This window comes from Lissotriton vulgaris, chromosome 8 (assembly GCF_964263255.1).
Source record: "Lissotriton vulgaris chromosome 8, aLisVul1.2, whole genome shotgun sequence".
Taxonomy (NCBI): domain Eukaryota; kingdom Metazoa; phylum Chordata; class Amphibia; order Caudata; family Salamandridae; genus Lissotriton; species Lissotriton vulgaris.
Window position 1 is genome coordinate 1,155,363,443 of NC_141696.1, and position 25,199 is coordinate 1,155,388,641.

Sequence of the window (25,199 nt, forward strand, 5' to 3'; positions counted from 1 at the left end):
ATGTCGGCTCCTCTTGGGGGTGGTTTAATAGTTGTTATTACTGTCCAAAGAAAGTCTTTTTCTGTATGTCCTTTTGCAGAGAAATGTTCCACCAATGGGGCATTAGCTGTTTTACATTTTATCCTGCTTTTATGTTGTCCAATCCGTAGCTTTATCTTCTGACTTGTTTGTCCTATGTAGATAAGTTTACAGGGACACAGGATAGCATACACCAAGTTCGTAGAATTACAATTAGAGAAATCTTTCCTGTCAAATTTTATATTGCCAAATTCAAACGTTTTACCCTCTATGGTTGTGTCGCAGCAAATACAACCTCCACATTTAGCATGACCTATAAGCGGTGGTAGGCCCCAGGCATCATTAATGGTGGTTTTTTGCGCTTGTGAGGGGAGAGCTGCTCTGACAAGGTGGTCTTTAACATTCTTAGAACGTTTGAATGCAAACATAGGTCTTTCTAGTGTCAGAAGACCTGTATTAAGGACTGACCAGTGTTTAAGTACACTTTTTCTGATGGCGTTTGATGCCGGTGAAAATGTGGTGACACAAATAAGTTTGTCTTGTGCATTTTTTTCTTTGGGTTCTAAGAGGTTCTCTCTTGGGCAGTACCAAGCTCTTTTTAAGGAGTTCCGCACCAATTTTCGTGGGTAGCCTCTATTTCTCAATTTAGTACTAAGTATTTTTGCCTCAGCAAAATAGTCGTCTTTGAAATAGCAGTTACGCCTGATACGGAGGAACTGAGAGAAAGGTAAGGAGTCACGTAAGGCTCTAGGGTGATGGCTAGTGTATTCGAGCAAAGTATTACGCTCAGTGGGCTTGCGATGTAGTGTGGTAGTTAACCGGCCTTCTGTGTGTCTTATTTGTAGGTCAAGGAAGGGAATCGAATCCTTACTAGTGGACATAGTATAACAGAGTCCGCCACTGTTGTTATTAAGCCAGTGCTGGAAGGCTGTAAGGTTTTCAGGGGAGTTATTCCATAATAAAAAGATATCATCAATATATCTTTTCCACAATGCGATGAAACATAATATTTCCTTAGACAATAGAGGATGCCAAGTCACATTGTATAGTCACGTAAACGCAATACAGTGGTCAAAATATATAGCCTTTCTTCAAGTAGGAGTGCAATGTAGTCCCGGGTCTACTAATGTTACCAACTGTTTGATCCTAGGCAAATCATTCTTTCCCTGTGCCTCACTCACTGATTAGACAATATGGCAGCACTTTGAAACAGGCTTCATGTATGAAGTAGATATTAAGAGTGTACTCCCTGGACAGGTCCTGAGCATGGGTAGAGGAGGGGAGAAAATGCAGCTTGAGGTCAGAGCTGCCGACTTTGGAACTGAGGAATCAGACTTGAGTCGGGTCTTGGCTCAACATCCTGTGATCCTGGGCAAATCACTTAATCTCTCAGTATCTAAAAAGGAATATGTCCTTGTGAAATGTAATTGGTGCTCATGTAAAGCACTCCTATACGTTTGGGTTGAGTTTGCTCTATATAAAAACTGCGTGAAAAAATGGGTTTCATTTACTCGTTCAAGGCTATTTGCAGCTAAATAATGGAAGGTGCTTGTGACCTCACAAGGAGTATGATCCCCTCCTGTGCTGCAACCACATTCATTTCTGCCACTGACAGGCATCTCTTTCACAGCTCATTAGCAGCTGAAAGAGAGTTGCTTGTCTTTTTAAATGGTTAGAACTGCCAGGCGCCAAAAGGCAGGATTATGGGCACCATGTTTTCCCTTCGAGTAAGAAATGGTCTGGATCTTAATTTGCAGGCAACACCTGCAAATGCAGACAGGCCTCACAGTTACGTCTGTGGATGTAAGGCCCAGGGGAGAAGGGGCCCCTCCTCGGGGTTTAGCAGCCACAGTAGAAGTGGGCCTCTTACCCTATTCCTTGCAGCGCTACATATGCCTGCGAGGCCTGGGGGAGAGACATCCCTTCCCTGGGCCTCGCAGTGCTGCAGCATAGGTGTGTGGCCTAAGACAGGAAAATACTTTTGCGAGGCCTCATGTTGGAGGGCTGAGAGCGGGGCCCATGCCTAGCACTGGGCCTGCTTGTAAGTTGATTCCAGTATACAAAAGTGCTGATAGGTTCAAAAGCAGTATCGATACATAATCCCTCATAGGACTAAGGAAACTGCATAGGGAAGTTTTTTCACTTTGTTTCTAATGTAAAATTAGCTGGAATAGAACAAAAGGCTATCACAAATGAGACTCCAAATGACCTGGGGACGCAGTGAACTAAGCTCCACACTCCATTATTCAATCATGGTCACAGAATCAAATCCTACGGGTCCATATAGTCTTTGCTCCTTTTAATACTGATGAAATGAACACTATTGAGTTCAGTAGAGGCAGGGGCGGCTGGTGGAATTTTAAACTGGTGGGGTGTAAGCAGAACGAGTCAACGTATGCAAGCGAGCGAGCCCGATGGCAATAAGGAGGTTTGGGGGGGTTCTCCCCGTGAAGATTTTTTTTAAATTACTATCTTTTTGGTGTGATTTTCAGCGCTATTTCTATGATAAATGGACTACAAATTCAGTTCTTCTAGGCATTCATAGAAGAAAACTCATACATTATTTCAGAGAATTTCTGGGTTGCCAAGTAAGTCTAACTTCTGAAGGGGGCTAGGGTACTAAGCAAGACTGCTTTGGCTCTACCCTTTCCAATAGAAAACACTAGTGCGCGATGTGAACAAGTTAAATGGACAAATCTATAAATATATACAAAATAGCGAGCTATTTCAATGGTCCAATAAAATAAACCCATTCAAAAGAAACTCATATTTCCCAAGACTCACTAGACTCCGAGCTAATCAATGGTTCTGGCATTCACAAATTGGGTATACACTACAGGTACACTCGATCCCATGCAGTAATTGTTTCCTTCCTCTAAGTGAAATTCTGTGTTCTAAGTAAGAACATGGAGGCTCTGCTTTTGATGAGAACACCGAGGAATGGCATAACCCTAGGGTGCGCCGTGAAGTGTAAAAGCTAGAGTGCACTAGTCACCATAGAATAAACTGGGGGGTGCATCGTATGATAAAGCATAAACCGAGGGGGCACCATTAATCCCAGCATGAACCAAGATGTGCACTGGTCATCATTGCACATATCAAAGGGTATCAGTATTGGTCAAGGAATAAACCCAAGGGTAGCACCATTTATCAATGCATACATGCAAGGGGAAGCACAATTCATTAAAGCATAAGCCCAAGTGGTACACCACTCATCAGAGCATAAGCCCAGTGGTACACCACTCATCAAAGCATTGGCCCAGTGGTACACCACTCATCAAAGTGTAAACCCAGTGGTAGCGCCCTTCATTAAAACATAAACGCAGAGGTAGTGCTATTCATTAAAGCATAAACCCAGGGTTTGCATCGTTCATTAACACCTTGGCTGCTACTTGAATTTTTCCCCTGTGCTGGACATTCCAGAACAGGGTGTGGTCGTGACGGAACCATTCCGTCATCAGCACAGCTCAGCCGTAACTGATGACGGAATGGTTCCGTCACAAGCATCGAAGGGGTTAAAGCATAAACCTAGGGGTTGTACCCTTGTGTCCAAAGCATAAACCAATGGGTAACGCCATTCAACAAAGCATAAACCAGTGGGTAGCTTGATTCAACAAAGCATAAAACTTAAAAGTAGTGTCATTCATCAAAGCATAAACCTAGGGGTAGCACAGTTCTTTAAAGTATAAACCGAGGGGTTGCCCAATATCTGAGCCATAAACTGGGGTGCTGCGCCCTTCAATGAAACATAAACCAGTGAGTGATGCTATTCGATAAAGCATGAACCTAGGGGTACACTGATTATTAAAGCATACACTGAGGAGTACATCAATGATCTCAGCATAAACTGAGGTCTGTACAATATGTTAGTGTGAATAGAGAACTTGCCGATGGTTATGGAACAAGAGTATGTGTTATGAAACTCTTCCTCCTTCGACTGTAAACCATCTGCTCTACATGTGATGCTGCCGTGCTAAGCACAATGTACTTTTTATTATTTGAGTCTCGCGCTTTTATATCACACCTTTCATTAGGAGGTATATTTACACAGTAAATGCTACAATATGTAAATGGTATTCAAGTGATGGTACAGAGCAGGAATATCGTCGTAAAAATATCGACTAACATAAATATCGCTGCAAAAATATCTACAGGAAGAAATATCGATGACAAAAATATCGTCTGACCAGAATATCGACAGACAGGTAAGTAATATCGTTAACATTAATATAGTTGTAATAAATATCGTTTACAAAAACATAGTTTACAATAATATCGTTTTTTAAATAATTATAAGTAATGTAGTGTTTTTAATGATTATTTTTAATCAAAGTAGTATTTTTAGTAGTATATTATTATTTAATAATGTATTTTCAGTTGAATTTAGTATTAATAGTTCCGTAGCGGGTTGTGGGTTTATCGGGGAGTAGGGTGGGAAGTAATTTAAATATAATGAAATAATACATTAATTAATGTTTAAATGAATATAAATAGTGTAATAAATAATAGTTAATTAATTTCAATTAGTTAATTGAATAATAATTATGTAATTAATTATGTTAATTTTTTAATTATTTTTAGGTGTGTGTACAGGATTTTTTTGTGAAAATGTTTTTGGGTAAAGGGGTATTTTTAGGGTTCAGGGTCAGTTTTCAGTTTTTGGGTAAAGGGGTATTTTTAGGGTTCAGGGTCAGTTTTCAGTTTTTGGGTAAAGGGGTATTTTTTGGGTTCAGGGTCAGTTTTCAGTTTTTGGGTAAAGGGGTATTTTTAGGGTTCAGGGTCAGTTTTCAGTTTTTGGGTAAAGGGGTATTTTTAGGGTTCAGGGTCAGTTTTTAGTTTTTGGGTAAAGGGGTATTTTTTGGGTTCAGGGTCGGTTTTCAGTTTTTGGGTAAAAGGGTATTTTTAGGGTTCAGGGTCAGTTTTCAGTTTTTGGGTAAAGGGGTATTTTTAGGGTTCAGGGTCAGTTTTCAGTTTTTGGGTAAAGGGGTATTTTTAGGGTTCAGGGTCAGTTTTTAGTTTTTGGGTAAAGGGGTATTTTTTGGGTTCAGGGTCAGTTTTCAGTTTTTGGGTAAAAGGGTATTTTTAGGGTTCAGGGTCAGTTTTGGGTTTTTGGGTAAAGGGGTATTTTAATTATATATATGTATTATTGTTGTTATATAAAGTAATGTGTAAAATCAATTTATATGTCCACATTTATTAAGTTTATAATTAAAAAGTGTAGTAAATTTTTTTGAAATAGTTAAAAAATAAAAGTAATGTAATGTATTTTGTTAATAGTACTTATATTTATTTATTATTTAATGTAATTTTAATTATTTTAAAAAGTCGATATTTTTTACATCTATATTAATTACAACGATATTTTGGAGTCGATATTTATGTACTTACCTGTTTAAGTATAGGGTGTCGATATTTTTGTAAACGATATTTTTGCAACGTTATTTATGTCAGCTATATTTTTGTTATTGATATTTTAACACCCTACCCAAGTGATGTTAAAGTAATTTCATGCTATTCAAAATTTGCACATGACTAAATATACATATGAATCTGACTTTCCATGATCAAAAAGATCAAAACAGAGCCCACAAATATAACAACATAGAACGTCCTGTATACACACTGGAGCTATTGAAAATTAGTCATGGGAGTCACATTTGCAATTCAACAAAACTGAATCATAATTCAGGCAAGGTCATTTCGAGAGAATGGCAATGAAATAAGTACCTTTTAGCATAATCTATAGCATGTCTTCAATTGTTTTAATCACTGTAGCCATTCGTTTCTTTTAATTTTTGACAGATTTGTAGATTAAGACAAACTATAATAGCAAATTTCACGAGTGCAGTCAAGTTAATGCGTTCAAATGAATGCAACAACAATTCAGCCTCAGCCACCCATCAAAGAAGGGAATCTGCTCTTTAGTCTTTACATATTAAATGCATTTGCGCTTTATTTTCATAAACTCATCCATCTACATGGAAACCTTGTTTATTTCACAGGGAAAATATTACAAGGAACATTGCACTTTCTTGACAATGTGCAGATGTAAATAAAAAGGTATTTGATATCAATGTTGCCAATAACATTTTAGATGTACTTTACGCCTTAAACTGTATATCGATTTTGTATAATTTATACAAACATTTTTACCGATATTGGAACCAACACACAGTGCAAAACAGAAGTCAGTGCAAAAGAGATGTTAAATGTAGAAAAACAATTGCTTGGACACTAAAGCAATTTACATAATCTAGAAAAGCAGACACTATTGCAAATTCTAACACCGGGTGATTTTCTCATAATGACCACTCATAATAATGATGTACCGTATTTTCCGGCGTATAAGACGACTTTTTAACCCCTTAAAATGTTCTGGAAAGTTGGGGGTCGTCTTATACGCCGGGTACCAAACTTTACGGTATGTGTTCATGCGTTTTTACATAGTGCGGACTTCACCGGAAGGTGTCAGACCGCTTCTCAATAGAAAATGGTGCATTACAGGAAGAAAAAGTGACATGTGTGCAAGTAGAGGTACGGTATAATATTGAAATAAATGGAGGGCACTCAAACACAAGAACTAATGTTACGTAGGTGATGGTGGCACTGTGGAAGCACTGTGCAAGTATCGATAGCAAATAAAAAGTAATAGGCATACCACCGCTTGCGCGATTACGCAAGGATGTCGAGGGGTGGAAGAAGCTACCGATCTCCCTAATGGGCAGAGCCGCTTTATTCAAAATGATGGCGCTTCCTCGCTTCCTCTACGCTTTGCAAAACACCCAAGATCCGGTCCCGGCCAAATACTTTGGAGAGATTGAATCTCTGCAGCGAGCACTGTTGTGGGATGGGAGGCCACGAATCTCGTTGCTCAAGCTGACCATACCGTGCTACGACGGGGGTATCGGCCTACCGGATATGCGACGCTACTACTGGGCGTCCCAGCTTGCGGCCATCAACCACGGCCTTTATGGCCCAGCGGCCAGCCCGGGCTACGCCATGGACCGGTGGCTCGTGAACGATGGGAACTATTATAGAGCCCTATACTCCAGGTCCTTGGACCGGAAGCTGACGGGCCCCACCAAAACGATGGTACATATATGGCGCGCGGTCACTGACACTCTGGGCTGGAAAGATAGGATTACCCTGGCCACACCCCTATATGACTCAGACATACTGGGAAAGCTGTGGAAAACTAAAGGTTTCGACCGGTGGGACACCATCGGGATATCTAAGGTTGGGGACATGATGGCGAGGGGGAGGGTCAAGTCGTTTGACATACTACAGTCTGAGTACCAGCTGGCGTCGACTGAATATTTCCGGCACGCCCAGCTTAGTCATGCCCTCTCCCCACACATATCTGATGGAGATGCGATCCCTGAGTCATCACCCCTGGAGGATCGGGTGCTGGACGGCCACATGCCGGACAGCGCTATCTCCCTGACGTACAAAAAACTCATCAATGTGAGAGTGGATCTGCTTGAACGATTGAGGTTGCACTGGGTGAATGATGGTATAGAGATGGACGACGAGGAGTGGCAATCAGCGGTCTCCTCCCCCAGGGAGGTGGCCATATCAGCGCGACTCCGCCTTGTTCAGTTGAAAATATTACACAGGGTGTATGTCACTGGCCCTAGACTCATACATATGGGACTTTCCACGGATGGCCTGTGTCGGAGGGGTTGTGGTATGCTTGCTACTTTCCTGCACATCATATGGGAGTGTCCTGGGGTTGCCCGGTATTGGACGCGAGTGCATGAGGTGATGGAGGAAGTGACTGGTGTGGCCTTACCGGCTGAGGCCCGGCGATGCCTCCTCAATGTTTGGTGTCCGAATGATTACAGTGTAGCCCAGACCCGTTGGGTCACCCTGGGTAATATGGTGGCCAAGAGGGACATCGCCCAGAAATGGGGTGCGCCTGCTCCTCCCTCCCTCAGCTTATGGGAAACCAACATGGACTGGTGCATGCTGCGTGAAAAGACGGTGTACGTGGCCAGGGGCAAGCCTAAAATGTGGAGGTCTGTGTGGGGAGCCTGGAACTCCTACAGAGGTGACATTTGCGACCCCCCAATAGTGACTGACTCTGAAGTCCAACCTTCCCCGTAGAGCCCCTTCCCGCAGTTCCAGATGGGATATCCTGGTGTGTTACCCCCCAAGTGTCTTATTGTTGTCACTGCTATTGTGTGCTGTCTCGGGTGTGCGGCCCTTGACCCCCTCCCGCTGCGCAATTCCACTACTTCTGTACTGTCCTCAGCCACTTCTTTTTTCTTTTTTGACTCCCTTTCGTGCCTAGCGCACGCCTTTTTCTCTTAGCCTCTTTGAGGCTTTCCTATTCTTTGGTTTATTTATACTAAGTTTGATGCTATTGAAAATTAAACCTGATTGCTTCTGCGCACAGTATTGTACACGATCTTACCTGCTACCTCAATGCTGCCTGGCCTCCGGGATATAAGGCTGAATAGCAGTGTACTTTTTGCTACAAATAAAGGTTTTCCAAAAAAAAAAAAAAAAAAAAAAAAAAAAAGTAATAGGCAAATAGAACAAATGGCGCCGTGAATGACCAAAATCGCTATGCAGGACTGCGTTGGAAGTGGGGGTAGTCTTATATGGCGAGTATAGCATGAAACCTACATTTTATCATGAAAAGTAGGGGGTCGTCTTATACGCCGAGTCGTCTTATACGCTGAAAAATACGGTATGCTGGTTGCAAATAAGCCAGCAGATTTAAGGACAGTGGAGTTATTTCAGGAAAATGCATGGCATTGGTATTCATGCCAAGAGCAGCTGGAGCCAGCCATGCCCCTTTTAGGTAGATCTACATTCCCTGAGCTCTGGGGTCACTTGTGACAGTTTCAGGAATAAATGCGGCCTGTGGGTCCACTTACAAGGATGTGGAATACTATGGAGGTATTATAGGGCATGTGGTTCGTGTATTACTTAGCATCATGGATTTTGTCAGCCAATCAGGGACTGTCTTGGGAGCTGGGGTAATTGGAACTTATGGGTAGGAAGAAACAGCAGAGGGGAGGGAGGGATGTGACATCACTAGAGCGTGGAGGTGTTTGGGTCAATCTTCGATGTTTTTTGGGAACATTTTCTGGAATGCATCACTCCAGTTTTTCAGAATTAACCTAATCTGGTTTGGGGCATTCGGGTCATGCAGATATATTGACTCATTTACCCCAAAACCAAGATTATCAACAGCCTGAGGCAGCGCACTGTAGGTAGAACAACAAGCAGAAAAATCACTGGGCAAGGCGCTCTCTACTTTTGAGACCTAGGAAAACTCTACAATTGAGCCTCACAACACCCTACAATTGAGAAACAGGACACAAGTGAGCCTTGCAACACCCTATAATTGAACACTTTTCTGCACTGTGTAGGGAATGGGAATCGAAAGGGAAATATGCTGAGGCGTGAAGAAACGTAAACCCATTGAACAGAGCCAAAAAAACGCTGAAAAGAAACCTGTTTTGTTGAAAACACTCACAATAAAGACAGTCGCGGCTCACGGGGGTGTCGCGTGGGGGCCAGCGGGGGTGTTTAAATAAAATAAAAATCATCTTACCTGGTCCGCACCACCTCGGGTCCGTCCTTTGGCGCCTTCAACCGCCGCATCACTGCTAAAGTGCTGACAAGTGAGTGGCAACTCCTCTCAGCCAATCCTGGCGCTGCTGGCAGCACCAGGATTGACTGTGGGCATGGTTGCTCTCTGCCCGCCTGCCCATTAGGTGACCGAGTTTTAAGCCTTTGCTCAACCCTCGTTCTCCTAGTAGGCATGCGCCAGCCTGAGCAGACACCAGTGTGCATGACTGGGCACGGCGGAAAAATTTGCCGACCTTCCCCACTCATGCGCACTTGTTGTGCTGCTGCCTGCCCTTGACAATGCTTGTCAGTCAACATGACGCCAGAACTACCCACCCCTTCAGACTCTGAAGGGGTGGGCAGTCCGACGTCATGCTGACTGACATGCATTTTCAGTTCTCCCTCTGCGTCTCTGAACTTAAGTAAACTGAGGGTTTACTTAAGTTCAGAGATGCCGAGGGAGCGGCGGGCGTGGGCGGCCGGTAGGGCGTCGCGCCAGCGCCCTACTGGACGCACCGCAGCTGGGTAGAGGTAAATATATGTTATTGAGCAGCAAGTTGTGAACATGTTCTTTACACAAATACAGTATGTTATACAGTTAAAGCTACAGGACAATATGCCTGACATGCTTGTGCACCAATGGTCATTGTGCTTAAGCTCCAGTTGCTAGTGACACCTATTCTGTGCCCTGCTGGAGGCTTCCCTTGCTGTGACATCTGGTACTGGGGAAAACATGGGTGTTAGATAGACAAACCTAAATCTTTCAAAAATGTATTAATTTGAGTGTTTTCACGAATGCATTTGCACAATCAAGATCTTAGTAAGCCTGTCTTTCTTGGATGCTAATGTTACTTGTTTGCAGCTGAGCTAATGACATTTTCCCAGTATAACTATGAACAACGCCATATTTCTTGCATCATATTAAGTAAACAAGTATGCACATTTTGGATCTCATTTACAAGAGGCCCAGGCGCTGGAGAATCATTTTTGATTATGCTTCGATGGAGCAGGTCTCTCAGTCATGTCTACGAGGCCACAGAAAATCACCATCAGTTTTTTTATGGGCTCATAGATATGGTGTAAGGCAATGAAGTGCAGTTGCTGTGTTGCCTCAAACTGCCTTGGGAAGGCGTGCCATGGGTGTTGTGGTGGATGTTCCCACTCAGCGCCCATGGTTTTTGATACATCACCAGATTTACAACATAGCGTAAATATGGGAATGCATCAAAACCCTGCAGCTCACCAGGGGTGGCGTAACAGTTGTTTTTTAAAAGGTAGTTGTCACTTCCTGCACCAAAACAACCTAATTTCAATGGTGCAAGGGTGCCTGCGTTGGTGCTAGGCAGCCATTTGTGCTCCAGCACAGTGCAAGAGGACAATAATGAGGCGTATCTCATAGATACAGCACATTCCTGGACTTTTCATTTGACCCTGGGCAGCGCAACAAAGTGATATGCAGCGGTGCCTTGCGTCAAATTGTTGTAAATATGGCCCTTTGTCTTTTTGAACACATTTGCTGTATGACATAATTATTCATGCTCAGGAAAAAAGGTAAGCTGTTTAACCATACAGCCAACACCGGTCCTTAACAAAAACAGAGGTCCATTGCCATTTCCATGACAACCCATCTACCTGACAGGGGGAGGAAATGGATAGGTAATTTGAACCTCGTTTACATGGTTAAATTTAAAAATGGCAGCCCAGCAAAGCTGTCCATTTATGAGCTACCGCAAGTAATGCCTACTAAAGTAGGTTGGTGCTTTTATTTTCAGAAAACACTATGGACCTCATTATGATATAGGTGCTTTTTATCGCACCTGATAAATAATGATACTATAGGGTATGTTATTTATTGGGTGCGATAAATAGCACCTATTATGAGTTTCTGGGGAACAACATGTGGATTTTGGTGTTTTATGCACCAAAATCCACATGATACAGTAAATACTGTATGCTTTTCTCCTGTTAAATTTCAGCAGGTTTAACCTGCTGATATTCCACAAAGGTCGAGGTTTTTAACACCTCCGACAACTATCAGATGTATTAAATAACGCTCAACTCATAATTCCATCTTTGGCACAACCAGGGGTTTAAGCAGTGGTCAGAAATTAATGACCTACTCATAATCACGCACTTAGTCAGCTGTGGATTTAGCACTACCGGATTTAGCTCTCATGATCCATCAGATGAGAATTTCGGATTTGGGGCAAAGTGACTCTGTTTGGTACAGAGGCAAACCTTTACCTATTGTAGAAAGGGGCCTTAAACCCATTCCCAAGGTAATGCAGTGCGTAATTGCCCCATCCCTACAAATGGTGTCAGCTTGATTCTCAAGTTGTTAGTCTGATGTGTTTTCTAAAGTCTTCATCATAATCCAATAATAATATTTAGGAATAGAAACTATTTTACAGCTATTAATACTGCAGGTTGTTTTGTGTTGATTGCTGCCTGAAAGCTGGAGCCTGAACTCACCATATTTCAGATGAGATTACATCTCTGATTGTACACTAGTGTCTGGATCTCCTAATCATTTAGCAGCATGCTATCAACGTACGACTGAACCTGTGAATTTTGTTAAGGGAGAAACAGCTGATGATATTAAAGCTAACACATTGACTGCCTTAGATGCACTCTCTTCAGTGCCTTGGAGTGCAACCATCTCTAATGATAGACAGCACTGCCATCTCTGGTGCCTGAGAGAGGACCTTTCTTTAGTGTCTGAGTAAGCACCATCTGAAATCACAGACAGCACTGCCATCTCCGGTGCTTGAGAGAGGAGCCTCTCTGGTGTCTGCGAATGCACCCTCTCTATTCACAGATAGCACTGGTGCCTGAGCGAGGAGCTTTCTGTAGTGTCTGAGCAGGCACCATATTTAGTGAACGGCAGCACTGACATCCCTTCTTGAACCGTGTGGGAGAGTTACAAACCAACGCTGCCCTATTGATGAGATTCATCACCAGCTAGGACGCTTTCCATAGTCAATGTGAGTCCAAACCATGGTGGACCATTCCCAGAAGACCATTCTTTCATAGATTCTGGCTGTCCCTTTTATCACCTTGCCTGAGGAAGAACCGCCGTGCCTATCAGTAAATCATGCAGCCCATCGGCTTGAAACATCGATGTGCTTGCGATAATCCTGACCCTACTTTCTCTGCCCCTCGTCAAACCCAAATTTAAAACTCCAAGCGGTACAGAGATTTGTATACCAAGGGATGGATATCTTTTGAATGACCAGTTTCATCATTGCATGCAGCACTGTGTATATCTTGTTCACATTCAGCACTTCTTTTCGCACTTTTTTCATTATATCACTTGCGCCTTTGGAACAAATTATATATTCATGAACCTTGACAGCCTGTTAAATGTCATTTCGACCCATAAAATGTAAAGAACATATGGATTTATCTTTAAATACAGACCTTGATTGATTTAATTTTGGTGTATTTTTGTTCTTGTTTCTTTGATTCATGGTATTTGCCTTTTCTTCCCTTCGCTTTTCATTGATTATTACTGAAAGGTTTGAGTACTGTTATTCAGTTAACCTAGAATCAATTCTGTACCCGACAGAACCAACATTTTCCACATTCTTATACACCCAGGTTCTGAGAGGCACTGGGTCACCCCATTATACTTGATGCCTGGGAGAAGAGCCTCTGTAGTGTCTGAGAATGCTTAGACCACAACAGATACTCCAACAGACCACTAAGTGGTCAATGAAATTGGTACTTAAACGGGAAGAGGCGAAGTATGAAGTGTGAGGATAGGTGTGTAACTTCACCAAAAGGTGAGAAAGGAAGCAATTCCTTTTTGTTTAGGTACCCTCACACACCCTAGTGGTGTCATGCTTCATCATCGGGTCACCCTGATGCCTACAAGTCGGGGGGGGGGGCTTAACCACGGTGTTGGGAGCTCTTTGAGATAATTGAAGGCCAGGGGGCATTAAAGATAGAAAACCTTGGACAGATCCCCGGTTTCCCTTTATTCTTGGGTCTGTCAGGGTTATTAAAAATCTAAACATTAGGTCAATGGGAGTATTATGGTCCCATGACCCTGGTGACACCATGTTTCAGTTCATATGGGCCTTAAAGTTCCTGGACTTTCTACAATGTTGTATGTTGTCTGTCTTTGTTCTTTTCACAGATGGAGAACCACGCATGACATATGAATTATCTGTTACACACATAAGGAGCAGCTACTCTGCCCTTTACAAACTGACAGGATTGAGAATCCCCTTACTGTCCCCCCAGGGTGGATGACCATTGCCCTAAAGAAAGTCCAGGACCTTTAAGGCCACATATGGACGGAAACATGTTGACACCAGGGTCATAGGACTATAATACTCCCGTTGACCCATTTTTTAAGATTTTTCATAACCCTGACAGACCCAAGAGTAAAGGGAAACCGAGGATTTGTCCGAGGTTTTTTTATCTTTAATCTCCCCTGGCCTTCAACTATCTCAAAGAGCTCCAAACACTGTGGTTGAGCCCACCCCGACTTGTAGGTGTCGGGGTGACTCGATGATGAAGCATGACACCACTAGGGTGTGTGAGGGTAACTAAACAAAAAGGAATTGCTTCCTTGCTCACCTTTTGATGAAGTTACACACCTATCCTCACACTTCATACTTCGCCTCTTCCCATTTAAGTGCTAATTTCATTGACCACTTAGTGGTCTGTTGGAGTATTTTTTGTGGTCTAACAATTTGACTTTGGAGGTTATACTCCGACTTAGGATCCTCTCAACCCTCCAGGCCCAGGAAAAAGGTTTTCCACAGCCTTCTTTTGTACACGTATCTGAGAATGCACCATCACTAGTCACAGACAGCACTTCCATCTCTAGTGCCTGAGAGAGGAGGCTCTGTAGTTTCCGAGAATGCACCATCTCTTGCCAGAGACAGCACGGCCATCTCTGGTGCACAACAGAGGAGGTTTATTTAGTGTCTGAGTATGCACCATCTCTTGTCAGAGACAGAATTGCCATCTCTTGTACCTGAAAGAGGAGCCTCTGTGGTGTCTGAGACTGCACCATCAGTAGTCACAGACAGCACTGCCATCTCTAGTGCCTGAGAGAGGAGCCTCTGTAGTGTCCGGGAATTCACCATCTCTTGTCAGAGACAGCACTGCCATCTCTAGTGCCTAAGAGAGGAGCCGCTGGGGTGTCTGAGACTGCACCATCACTTGTCACAGACAGCACTGCCATCTCCAGTGCCTGAGAGAGGAGCCTCTGTGGTGTCTGGGAATGCACCATCTCTTGTCACAGACAGCACTGCCATCTGTAGTGCCTGAGAGAGGAGCCTCTGTGGTGTCCGGGAATGCACCATCACTTGTCACAGACAGCACTGCCATCTCCAGTGCCTGAGAGAGGAGCCTCTGTGGTGTCTGGGAATGCACCATCTCTTGTCACAGACAGCACTGCCATCTGTAGTGCCTGAGAGAGAAGCCTCTGTGGTGTCCGGGAATGCACCATCTCTTTTCACAGACAGCACTGCCATCTCTAGTGCCTGAGAGAGGAGCCTCTGTGGTGTCTGGGACTGCACCATCTCTTATCACAGACAGCACTGCCATCTCTAGTGCCTGAGAGAGGAGCCTCTGTGGTGTCTGAGACTGCACCATCTCTTGTCACAGACAGCACTGCCATCTCTAGTGCCTGAGAGAGGAGCCTCTGTGGTGTCTGAGACTGCACCATCTCTTGTCACAGACAGCACTGCCATCTCTAGTGCCTGAGAGAGGAGCCTCTGTGGTGTCCGGGAATGCACCATCTCTTTTCACAGACAGCACTGCCATCTCTAGTGCCTAAGAGAGGAGCCTCTGTGGTGTCTGAGACTGCACCATCTCTTTTCACAGACAGCACTGTCATCTCTAGTGCCTGAGAGAGTAGCCTTTGTGGTTTCTGAGACTGCACCATCTCTTGTCACAGACAGCACTGCCATCTCTAGTGCCTGAGAGAGGAGCCTCTGTGGTGTCTGGGACTGCACCATCTCTTGTCACAGACAGCACTGCCATCTCTAGTGCCTGAGCGAGGAGCCTCTGTGGTGTCCGGGAATGCACCATCTCTTGTCACAGACAGCACTGCCATATCTAGTGCCTGAGAGAGGAGCCTCTGTGGTGTCTGAGACTGCACACTGCCATCTCTAGTGCCTGAGAGAGGAGCCTCTGTGGTGTCCGGGAATGCACCATCTCTTGTCAGAGACAGAACTGCCATCTCTAGTGCCTGAGAGAGGAGCCTCTGTAGTGTTTGAGTTTGCACCATCAGTACTCACAGACAGCACTGCCATCTCTAGTGCCTGAGAGTGGAGCCTCTGTGGTGTCTGAGACTGCACCCTCTCTTGTCACAGACAGCACTGCCATCTCTAGTGCCTGAGAGAGGAGCCTCTGTGGTGTCTGAGACTGCACCATCTCTTGTCACAGACTGCACTGCCATCTGTAGTGCCTGAGAGAGGAGCCTCTGTGGTGTCCGGGAATGCACCATCTCTTTTCACAGACAGCACTGCCATCTCTAGTGCCTGAGAGAGGAGCCTCTGTGGTGTCTGAGACTGCACCATCTCTTGTCACAGACAGCACTGCCATCTGTAGTGCCTAAGAGAGGAGCCTCTGTGGTGTCCGGGAATGCACCATCTCTTGTCACAGACAGCACTGCCATCTCTAGTGCCTAAGAGAGGAGCCTCTGTGGTGTCCGGGAATGCACCATCTCTTGTCACAGACAGCACTGCCATCTCTAGTGCCTAAGAGAGGAGCCTCAGTGGTGTCCAGGAATGCACCATCTCTTGTCACTGACAGCACTGCCATATCTGGTGCCAGAGAGAGGAGTATTCTGTAGTGTCTAAGAAGGCAGTTCTTAGTAGTTCTGTATGCGTAGTGGCTAAGATTTCAGCCATCTAAGTACCTGAGAGTACTGCCACTTAGTGCCAAACAAGGCTGCAATGTGGAGAGTCCGGGAATGCTGCCACCTTTAGTCCTTAGAATCCCTGGCATTGTATGCCCCTGGAGGGCTTTCACGTTCTTGTGCCTATTGTGCTGTAACCTGTAGTGTCTTTGGGTGCAGTTATCTCCAGTTCCAGGAACTCTATTCTCCTGGAGTCCAACCATCTTTAGCCCTTGAGGGACAGGCTTCAATCTGCCCTTTGCGACGGGCTGTGGCTGTGTATTAAACAAATATAACCGCGCAGCATTTTATTGAAGTATTTATGTAAGTCACTGCATTTCATTTCTCCCCTTTCTTCTGAAATGTTAACACTACATTTATTATAGCGTGGCATCATTAAGGCGTGAATGAGCTCGAAATGGATACTACATTGAAAGTTTTTCCAAACAAGGGCCTCGAACATGTGCTTGGCCCAAGTCCCCCAAAATCCTTAAGATGTCCCTGTTCGAGGATATGCAGCTTCTTTCAGACTTTGAAGGGAGAAATGTGAAATGGAGAGTAGAATCCACCGGCTGAACTTCCTCTTACATATTGATGTTATTGTGCTGGAAATTATTTGTGTGGAATCTACTCCGTAATAATTTACTCCAGAAGCTGAAATATTTTTACTTACTCCAAAACTCCAAATGAGGTCCCTATGTGTCATGTCATCAGGATTGTCATGGAACATTGTGAGAATCGACTGTGCTCCTGTGCCTGTCTGGCCTTCACTCAATTATAAGGACACACAATCACTATGCAGAGATTAAGGCGGGTTTTTGTGGGCATCTGTTTGAAGTCTTAACAATCACATTTTAGCTATATGACAGGCAGTGCAGGAAGTGAGGGGGAGACAGCAGTTGTTGAGCCGGATCCGGGCTGGACCATGAAAAATATGCTGAATTTGTCCAGGTGTAATTTGCCAACACAACGACACGTTCAGCAGCTCCCACACCTTGTCTGCTTTCCGTTTGGAGCAGCAACCTGAAGGCGGCAAGGGGCTTTTTCCTTTTCACATCCAAAACAAAGGCCTTATTTAAAGTGATATAAATCCTCCTTCTCTTCGAGTATCTTCCTGGTTGAGAGCTACCTGGAATGAACACCTACATGCCAAAGCAATGGAGGGAAACAAAGGCACACAGATTGTTCTCACTTCACAAGTACTTTAGCGAAACTATGGTTTGGCAGCAGGTTTTTGGCATTGTTCAATCTTTGTATGTAAAGATATGCATGCACTATAAGAATGTCAGATGTATCTCTCTGTATGAGTATTAGCACTTAACTATTTAAATAGCACTTAAGAATGTATTGATTTCATTTCTTTTACAGTGCTACTCATCCCAGTGGAGGGTGTCAGACTGCTTTCTCATGCTTTCACATACATAATATATAGAGGCAATAAACCAATGTAGAGGAAATGTTATATAAGACAATGAGGGATACAAAGTGTATGAGTCGCATATTGTCAATACTGGTAGGCATTATAGGTTGTGTGCGTCTGTCAGAAGAAACTCAGTCAGGATTTAAAGTGTAATCCAGTGGCTGGGGTGCAGGGGCGGTGGGTGAGATTTTAAAGTGGTGGGGCGGAAACTAATTAGCATACGGCACCGTAGTGAGCGAGTGCAGCGAGCGAGCCCGAACCCCATAAATTTTGAAAAAAAAGAAGAAAAATCGTGCATTTTCAAGCAAATTTGAGAAAGCAGGAAGGTTAATAAAGCAATTGTGAAAGTGCAGTTATTACATTAATAGATGGCATAACATAGGTAGCTGCTTATTCAGTATTACCACAGATCTTCATACATTCCGTCCTATTATGCTCAGGTGCTGAATTCAGACTATAAGACTTTCATGGAAATCTCAGCTCTAAGAGTAGAAGAAGTTGCAGAGCAGTGTAATGGTTGCCAGGCTCGTTCCGCAGGAGCATCAGGAACTTGAAGAAAAGTCCACAGTCTTCCCCTACGGCCTTCCGACTCTATTAGACTCTAGAGTAACGAACGGCACGCAAGGGGAAAACAGGGAAACAAAACAAGGAAAGGCGGGGGAAGAAAAACAGTCTTACAATATACTGAATATTAGACTCTAGAGTAACGAATGGCACGCAAGGGTAAAAACAGGGAAACAAAACAAGGAAAGGCGGGGGAAGAAAAACAGTCTTACAATATACTGAATATAAAAGAGGCAGCGCAATGCGCTGTTACCGTGATTCTGGTTGAGCTGAGCTTTGTACACACACGTCACATAGGTCCACACAAGTACCCCAAACATAAATGGTATAAAGGTTTTCGCAATTTGCCAAGGGGAAAGGTTTGATAGGCAACACAAGCAAAGAATCGTTCACCCTGCGGGAGACAGGTCCGGCCAGTGAACAAAGGTGAGCAAATATGTGTAGTCTCCAAATAGAACAAACACTACAAAACTTTTAAAAACAGAGATAACAATGCATTTCTTACCTCAATCAGAATTTTTTGTATTCAACAAACAAGTAGCAGCATTCACTTTTTGTAAATGAAATCAGCACGTGTGTTTTTCAGTGTAGCAAACTTGTCAATTACTTTCATGTTGAAGTCCGGTATCTTTTGGACTAGCTTGCTCTCTACAGATAGCATCGCCAAAGCATTTAGTCTTTCCTCTAGCATGGTGTTCCTGAAGAATGTCTTTATGCGCTTTAAGGCTCAAAAACATCGTTCAGCTTCTACTGTTGTCATTGGAGTCGTAATCACAATTTTTAGTAAAGTCACTGTCTCTGTAAGTGAGTTTTCCATATGCAGTTTATGAATTAAACTCAGCAAAGTCAAGGCGCTGTGGCCTTCTGGTACACAGGCATTCCGTAGAGTACAGTTAACTCAGCTGCTCTTTTTTGAGCATAGGATATGCTTCCACAGCCTGATTCAGAGCACGCTCAGGGAAGGATTCATCATATTGTGCAAACTCTTTACTTTGCAATAAAGTTGCACTCACCAAATGTTTTGTGAATGAAAAACGTTCTTGTGCCTGCACAATTGCAATGTCACATATCTCCTTTCCAATTCGAACCAGAGAGGTGATGTTTTGTCTGCGGTTTGCAAAAATATAATGCTCCGGCAGTTTGCTCTCTAAATCGTCAACACCATCTCTTACTTTCATAATCTTTTGTACAAATGCAGATGTATTGGCTTTCACAGAGACAGTATCTAGGTCTTTTCTTTGCAACTGATCGTATAACACATCAACAGGACTCATTATGTCATGAAATAAAAACAGTAAGAACTGAAACTCTTTGTCTTGTAGCGTTCTAATAAAGCCATGGGCTTCATTCTGACTTGTGTGATCAAAGTCTGCTCTGGATGCTATGGCGACAAAACATTTCTCAAGGCCCTCCCTCTGTTCAAAGATTAAGTTGACTGTACAAATGTGAAAGTTCCAACGAGTTGAGGATCCCCTTGGTACGCTTTTGTCCACAATCCCATGAAGGGCTTCTGTTCTTTTGGGGGAACGTGTGAAGAATGCTGCTATGCCTCCGATATCCTGAAAGAAAACTTGTGTCTCTCTGATCTTTGATACCGCCTGTTGCATAATAAGATTGAGTTGGTGGGCGTAACAGTGCACAAAATGAGCATTAGGGTACACATCTCTAATTCGTTTCTGTACTCCACTAAGGCTTCCACTCATTACGGACGCACCATCATAAGCTTTGTGCGATAAGTTTTTGTTTTTGAGGCAGGTCCGGGAAAATTAAGTCCAGTTGACACAGTATTGCTTCAGTGATGGTTGCTGCACTAGAGTCACTTAAATGCGTGAAGCGATAAAACCTCTCCACAACGTTTCTGTCACTGTCAAGGTACCGAAACACTAACACGGACTGTGTTTTAGTGGACACATCAGTGGTGTCATCAGCCTGAATAGCCACAAAGTCTGTGTTTCGCAACTCTTGCACAATATGGCTTCTTATAATTTCGAGCATACAGTAAAGGAGTTCATTTTGTATTGTATTAGAGGTGCCCTTAAAGACTGTAGCACGTGCTAAATGTCTTAACAAATCCTGGTCTATGGTTGACATTAAATCCACTAGGCCTCGGAAGATCCCAGGTTTTGAGGAAGTTTCTGATTCGTCATGGCCTCGCAATGCCAGTTCGAAAGCATCACAGAAACGAATGCAATCAATGATCTTGGATAGATTTTGGCTTTTCTTATCAACAGCTTCATTGTGTTTTTGAATGGATTTGCGATACGCATCATTTTTCTGCTGCTAAATTGGTGCGTCTTCCCCCAACATTCCCAGTCTTGTCCGGTTTTCCAGATGATTTCTTGTGAGCGCATGCTTCTTTATTTTTTCAGCGATGAGCTTCAGGTATACCATTCCTTGCCGTGTCCAAGAAAAGTCACTGCCAAACAGCAAGCAGGGGAAGCAGAACAGAGAATTTCTTATAGGGTACCCTGTAAGCCAATCAGCTTTTGTGTACCAGGCATTTGAGAATGTATGTTTTGACATTTTTCCTCTGTCCTGGGTAGTTTGCTGTAGGTTTATTTCAGGCTGATGAGGTCCTAATTGCTTTATCTATAGTTTTTGTTCAAGTGGCCGTGACTGGAATGACTTTGCAATCAGCTCTTGTACTGTATTCATGATGGTGTGTTGCTGGCCTTACCAATATATATATATTAAAGAAACCTGTCGATAATCAAAGTACAACGTATAGGGTGCAGTGCAATAATATCAAATTTCAGTATAAATACATTATACATATATCTTGTGCATTATCCTAATACATCTCAAATGACTGCTAAAAATAGAGCCATACTCGCACCTGCCTCTCTGTGCCATAGTGGTTGCTGGAGGCACTGAAAGACACTGCTTGAGAGCCTTGAGGGTGACCACATACATACATTGCCCTAACTCCCATGTAAAAAAATATATAGCATCAGTTTCCTTACCTTTAACACTGGTGTTTGCTGGGTTGTAGCCGGGGTCGGTGAGAGAGCAGCAAAGGAGGTTGGGGTCCTCTTGTTGTTTGCTGATAAACCTGTCAATAATCAAAGTACAACGTATGAGGTGCAGTGCAATAATATGAAATTTCAGTACAAATACAAATCCATCTCCAACAGCTCCCCTTCCCACAAAATGACTGCTAAAATACAGCCGTACTGCCTCCTGCCTCTGTGCCATAGTGGTTGCTGGAGGCACTGAAAGAGACACTGCTTGAGGGCCTGGAGAGTGACCAGATACATAGCCCTAACTCCCATGTAAAAAAAATATAGCATCAGTTTCCTTACCTTTAACACTGGTGTTTGCTGGGTTGTAGCCGGGGTCGGGTGAGAGAGCAGCAAAGGAGGTTGGGGTCCTCTTGTTGTTTGCTGATAAACCTGTCAATAATCAAAGTACAACGTATAAGGTGCAGTGCAATAATATGAAATTTCAGTACAAATACAAATACATCTCCAACAGCTCCCCTTCCCACAAAATGACTGCTAAAATACAGCTGTACTGCCTCCTGCCTCTCTGTGCCATAGTGGTTGCTGGAGGCACTGAAAGAGACACTGCTTCAGGGCCTGGAGAGTGACCAGATACATAGCCCTAACTCCCATGTAAAAAAAAAAAATAGCATCAGTTTCCTTACCTTTAACACTGGTGTTTGCTGGGTTGTAGCTGGGGTCGGATGAGAGAGCAGCAAAGGAGGTTGGGGTCCTCTTGTTGTTTGCTGGAAAATTGCCCCAAAATGCGGTAATGTTTCAGGTTGTCAGATGCTGAAAATGTAAAGATAACAATTTATTTTTGAAACAGTAGGGTAATGAAACAAAGACTGTGGGGAAAAAACATAACGCTCTAATTTTTTCCTTGCAGTTTGCATCCAACTCTTAGATGACAGTTAATAGCTCGCTGTTGTATGTTAGGATTTTAACTTAGAAACTGCAAGTAACAAAAGGATCTCTCTGACAAAAGCAGTACCTCCCTGACCTATTTACATCATATGCATTTTGTGATCTGCATCAGGTATATATGTTCTTTGCAGCAGGCACATTACGCTTCTGCGCTGCCGCCTGCTGCTAGTTCACTACTGGAACCACAAACATAGTCTTGCAGACTGCCAACACTCCTACATATATAGGCCAACAACTGATGTTTCTATTTTTTGTTTTATATAGCGAAGTAGACCCGAGACATCGGGCATCAGAGCGCTGTACATGAGCACCAGTTTTGTAACCTCACCAATATTGCCTAAATAAACATTAGAATAAAGCTTAAAATCCATGCCGGGGTAATGTGGCCCAACATTGTCAGGAACGTGAAAACCAGAAATCAGATGAAACCAGGCAAGACATTCAATGGCACAGTTATTATTATTGTAACTTTATTTCACTTGTAATGAAACCTACTTTATCATAAAGCACTCTGACATCTTTGAGTAATGACCGCGATATGTAAAAATGTTCAGCTATATGCCATTGTTCTCCTCCTATTGCCATGGTCCACGCTTGTTAAATGCACGAATCATACTGCCTCTTGGAGCTTAAAATGTGTCTTTAAAATCCATAATGACATTTGTGGCTCTGGACAGAGTTGGCTGCTTCTATGCACCTTAATGTTTACTTTCTGGCAAAAGATGGTCAACAAACAAAATTACTTGGTGCAAAGTTCTGTCCCAAACCCCTGTCCCAAGATGAGCGAGTGAAGACAATAATGCTGCCTCTCAAGTCTGTTAAACAATAGCTTGATTTTCACCAAGATTATCTGCAAACAATTATAGGTATTTAATGGCAGATTAAAATAAAGACTAAAGCTCAAGCATTGCTATCTTTTTTCCTCACACAAGGAGTCACTATGGGTTCTGCATGGGCTCTCAGCCAATACCCATCTCCAAGGCTCACCTCGCCGAACGTCGAAGACTGTGAGGGGCTGATCAGCATCTCTTTTTGAACCTATTAAGTGGAAACTCCATAAAATCATTAGCCTCAGTGCTTTTCACACCATGACCCTGAAGTGGGCCTGTGAGCACCACCTTTTTTTGATGACTTGCATCCTCAGTGGAGGATGGGACGCCACACCCTGGTTAGTGTTCAATGCAAACTCAAATGAAGTGGTGTCTGCTTGAGTTGCCTACAAACAAACAGGTTGTAGAAGGTTTCCAAAACTGTCAGGATGCTAAGCTGAGCCAGCTGCAGTTTCAGGGTCTGGAGCACCCAATCACCTGGACATGGTCAGACGTTCATGCTTGAAGGACACACAGTCAGGGTGTCAATGAAGACCATGCGAGCCCTATGCGGGTCTAAAGGCATAGGGGCAGATTTATGTTAACTGGCGCATCCCGAGGGATGCGCCAGTTAACATGCGCCACAGTGCGCCACAGCTACGCCACCCATGGTGCGCCGCATTTATGATGCGGCGCACCATGGGGCAAAAACGGCACAGATGCGTGACGCATCTGTGCCGGAAATGTGGCGCATTGCTAGAGTTGCGTCGCAAGCTCGACGCAGCTCCATACAAGGCTCTGGGGGGGCCTATTCTTTCAATGCTGCCTCAAGCCTTACGCCTGCTTCAAGCAGGCGCAGGGTTTGACGCAGCATTGCCCTGAAAGTGACTGAGTGAAATTTCATAGATTTCACTCAGCCACTTTCAGGAGGCGTTCCTGCGCTGGAACGCCCCCCCTGCGCTGGAACGCCTGCTCATGGCGCAGTGCTGTACAACGTGACGCATCTCCTAGATGCGTCACGTTGTAAATAGGGTGCAGGGATGCGCCACGTTTCCGTGCCGTTGCGTCACGCAACGGCGGCGTAAACGTGGCGCAAGCCCTTCATAAATCTGCCCCATAGTTTGTAAGTGCAAATGTAGCTCAACGCACAGTTCTTAAAACATTAGGAAGGACTGTAAGTCAGTACCTATGACAAAGTTCCTGCAGAGTAACTTATATGGTGCACCACATCTCTGAACACAGATTCCAACATTAAGACCGCATCCAAAGCCTTCAAAACTACTTTCTGATCCAGCATGCCAGAATGCTTAGGGGAGTGCCATATCTCCCTTTACTTGTTGGTCCATGCATCCCACCGGAGAGAGGCTCTTCATTTTCATTACAGCATTTAGAAAGATATACAATTTCCTCTGTGTTTTCACCATGCAGGAATATATCAATGGGGCAGATGAATCAAAAGGACATCCCCCTGGGGCAGGTCTCAGAAGAACAGGCAGGTGTAGATTTGCTCACAATTTCTTCATCTGGGTCACACTGAGTTTTTACCTGAAGAGTAATCTAGCTCTAGTATGTAAACCACCATTCTCATTACCTTTGGAAAAGTAACGTCCACTCCAGACTGAACCCAAACACACTATATATTATGAAATTATGCAGTCCTTAAGTAATCTATAGCCTGGTGGAAAACTGTCCCTGTGGAAATGTATTATGCTTTGGAGAACTAATGGGCACCAAACATGATAACCAAATCCTTCAGATGCCTAGACATAAACACAGGGCATATGTGACAGAGAGCGGTTATAGGAACACTATTCCAAGTCTTCAAAGTGGTGAGGCAGAGAATTTGATAGGACTATCCTGGGCACAGAAAAATCTCCAACCCCCAGAAGGTGCTCAATTGTTCAAAGTTGTTTAACTTCATTTATGCCGCTTCTGGAATGATTCTTTTAAAACATCACCAGTTTCATACAGTTGGCCAGGATGAAAGAGATGCAGTAAAAAGCACAATTTATTAAGAGAAAAACCAAACAAGC